This window comes from Nothobranchius furzeri, chromosome 16, assembly GCF_043380555.1.
Source record: "Nothobranchius furzeri strain GRZ-AD chromosome 16, NfurGRZ-RIMD1, whole genome shotgun sequence".
In the NCBI taxonomy this organism is placed as follows: domain Eukaryota; kingdom Metazoa; phylum Chordata; class Actinopteri; order Cyprinodontiformes; family Nothobranchiidae; genus Nothobranchius; species Nothobranchius furzeri.
The window spans coordinates 50,188,412-50,192,146 of record NC_091756.1 but is presented as its reverse complement, the minus strand read 5'-3'; positions in this window follow the sequence as shown (position 1 = coordinate 50,192,146).

Genomic DNA, 3,735 nt, shown 5'->3' with positions numbered 1-3,735 from the left:
GGCCTATCTGGAGAATGCAGTGTGTGCCTGTTTGCAGGACAGGATGCACACACACACACTGTGCCCTGAGGAACCTCCTGACTCTCTCCTGATGCTATCAGATCAGAGAGACCTGCCGTCCTTCCCCACACTGCAATGCAAATAAAAAGGAATGTGCTGATAAAAGGCCAGATCCTGGAGATGAGAGGGCAGGAGGAGGACAGAGGTAGCAAATGCTTCAAGGGGGGAGAGCCTCTTGGGGAGATGAGAGGAGAATGAGGAGTCAGTGTTGGTAGTAGTGGTAGATCACAGCCTTGCTCCCCCTCAGTGGCGTTTGATACAGGGCTTTTGTCGCTCTTTCAGAGGTGCATTGTTGGGTGGTGTAATCCCCGTCGGATTACAAAGAGCCTCCCTTTCCACATGGGGGGGCTGTCTCAGCAGGCAGGTGGCTGGGGGTCTGTGGAGCTGTCAAGGGGAGGGGACCTCTTTTCCAGGGGATGGGACCCCAGTTCCTCTTACCTTCACAGGGGCTTTTAGCTGGGAGGCCAGTCAGGCACAGGTCAGCGTGGGGACAATCCTGATGTGGGACTCAACTCAGCCTGACCCTGTGGATTCCTGTTGGGAGGTGACAAGGAAGGAGGCCTTCAAGTGACAGCTTCCTACCTTAAAAATCATTAAAAGTAAAACAAAACAACAACAATGAAAAAAAAAATTCAGAAAGTTGAGTAGTCCTACTACCGTCAGTGGTGGATTTAGCAATTTGGGGGCCCAAGGCAAACACAGACATGGGGCCCCCTTAAACTAAATTTCGGCAATCTTACTTTTAACTGGATTTACGAAACTCTCCCCTCTTCTGCCATGAGTTATTTTCCCTTTTTATTAGTCCTCCTCTTTTTGCCTGTCTTTCCCTCCCTTTGAGTGCTTTCAATATTTGCTCTGCTTTCTTCTTCCAGTCAGTGCTCCTGTGCTTTAGCCTTTTTTAATTTATTTTTAATTTTGGTCTATGTTTTCCTCCCTTTAAACATTTTCTATTGTCTTTCCTTTTCTGCTTCCTTTTGATGTTTACATTGAAAAACGATGTAACTTTTGGAAGTGAGGATAAAAGTGTTTTTAAAGCAAGCTGCTTCTTTCTCTTATTGGAGCTACTAGGATAATTCCATTTCATGCTTAATGTTTTGACTACCGCTTCAAGTTTGTTACGAATGCTCCCGCCTCTCTTCTTTCTCTTCTTCTTATTTGTGGTCTCATGGCACTTGGCACATGACAATTTGGTGCATTACTGCCACCAACTGGATTGGAGTGGAATGACTACCAATCGCTTCCTGTTTGTGCATCGGCATCTTAAAGGAATAGTCCATTGTGGCATAAACTGGGGTGCTGGCGGTCAGGGCTAGGAGCCCCCCCAACATAAGGGGGTCCCAGGCGGCTGCTGACCTATGCCTAATGGTAAAACTGCCACTGACTACCATACAAAATGCAAAACGAGCACTACTTCTACAAAATTTAAGACAATAAATTATTTGTGAAACATTTCAGCTGCTTGTGTCTTTCGACAACCTTTAATTTAAAACAAAATACATTATTAATGCATTTTAGAGCAACAACCACCAAAAATTGCAACGGTCTAACAAAGCTTGATAAATATTGTCCACATCAGCAGATTGAGATTTAGTTACTCAATTGCTTTCCTTTCCTGTGTTTCAGTAATACAGGATCAATAAGACAATAGCAGGAGCCACCAGTATTTCTTTATGTGCTGCATCTGCTGCCACTGTCTCTTCTGCAAGGGTCAATTGTGTGTGTAAAAGCCCAGTCCAGTTCAATCCATTGCTGTTCACTCTCTACTGGTAATCTGAACCATCCATCCACACCCTGTCAGATGTAGTGAGGGACCAATTTAGTGGCGCTGAATTCATGTGCCGGCTGAAATATTCTTGTTAGTTTTTTCTGCTTATCCTGAACATTTATGGGAGATTTAAACAGTAAAGTGAGAATTTCTGAAACACATTTCAACGAGATGTGCTGAAGACAACATTGTTTATTTGATTTAAAATTCAGTCGTTGCATCTTAAATTAAGTGTAGTTGTTTATTGGCTGCTAAAACCATCCAGACATGTATTTATCTTTAAACACAAGAAAGAATTATTAGACTGCATGTTTATCAACATTGAAGTACAGCATTACCCTGTTTATTTGTGCTTACATGTACTTGAAAGAAGCCACTTCACAAATCTGACATGTACAGTAAAATAAAACAAACAAACAATAATTGTTGTTTTTCACCTTATTGGTCGGCATGTTGATAAGAGACAGTGTATTGCAAAGCTTTATTGGTTAACTTAAATTCATAATGTTCAAGCAAAAACTCTGTAAAGCCTGATTTACAATTACAACAACTGCATCAAAATGTTTGCTGAGGGTACTTGAATGCATCTTCCTCCTGCTAGACTGACATCGCAAAAACACACTTAGCTAGCCCGTCAAGTTAGCCTCTGACCAAACTTTATGAGGTAAGATAATTGTGTTCAAGTCCAAGTTTTAAGTCCAAATCGTTCCTTATTAATCGAAGGCTAAGACAAATTAGATTTTTAATACATTTACACAGTGACCTTTATCACGAGTATGACGGTGCCAAGGTTAATTTCCGGTTTAACCATGCTAGCTTATGCTAACTAGCTAGCTACAAACACATTTTCCTCCTAATTAATTTTTTGCTGAAAATATAAATAATTTTTCGATAGAAATGCCAAACTGCAAAATATAGTTGAAAGTTTCTGGTTTGCTTTTCATTTACACATGTGGTAAAATGATAAGTGCATATTGTTCTGCTTCATCATTACATTGTGATGGTTTCATTATATAAAGCTAACATGACAAACTGACATTCTATAGTAATCTAATTTTATTACAAATTTATTGCATTTGCAACAGTCAACTCACCTGTATCTAGCCTCGATGGGCTTTGGATTTGTTGCTAAATGCTTTGAGATGACCTGTGTTGTGAATTGGTTCTTTCTTAATAAACTAAATCCAAAAAGGAAAAAAATGTCAAGTTTGTGGTTAAACTTCAAAGTTGAAAATTATTGGCAAATGGTTAGCGAATAGACTGTAATATAAAGGTGTTCCACTGAGGTGTTATATTTAATTAGGTGGTTTAATCAACAATACAAATGAACATTACCACAGTTTTTGGGGAATCTGCAGTGATCTCTGTATGAGGCCAAAAGACAACATATAGAGATCCTCAGGCCCATCAGTAGTACTGCATTAAAACACACATTTCTGAAATGGGTTCACACATTTTGAAAGCAATCTTCAGTGAACACACATCATTGCCAAGTGAATGCTGATTTCTTCCATGCAAGAACGATCATCTGTCTTATCACCTACCAACATCTGTGTCGTCTGTGTGGATAACCCGTGCTTTTTATGGAACAACATATACTTCCTTTTAGAGAACCGTTTTTAGAGGGTGGTTTCGATGACTTCCTGTACATAACACAACAGCAGGGCTCATTGTAGAAATAGATTTTATCGTTTGATTTGAACATGAAAGCACCCATACACATTTAGCACACTGAGCAGCTTTGCAGCATTGTGAGTCAGAGGTGTGAGCCAGGCTTTGGTGTGTTTCAAATAAGAAACCAGACTGCAGAGGAAGTTGTCATCTGTGCATCTGCTCCACCCCAATTGCAAATCTAGAGCGGAAGTAAAGTTTCAGTTGTAAGGGGTTGGATGGTTTGCCTGCCTGCCTGT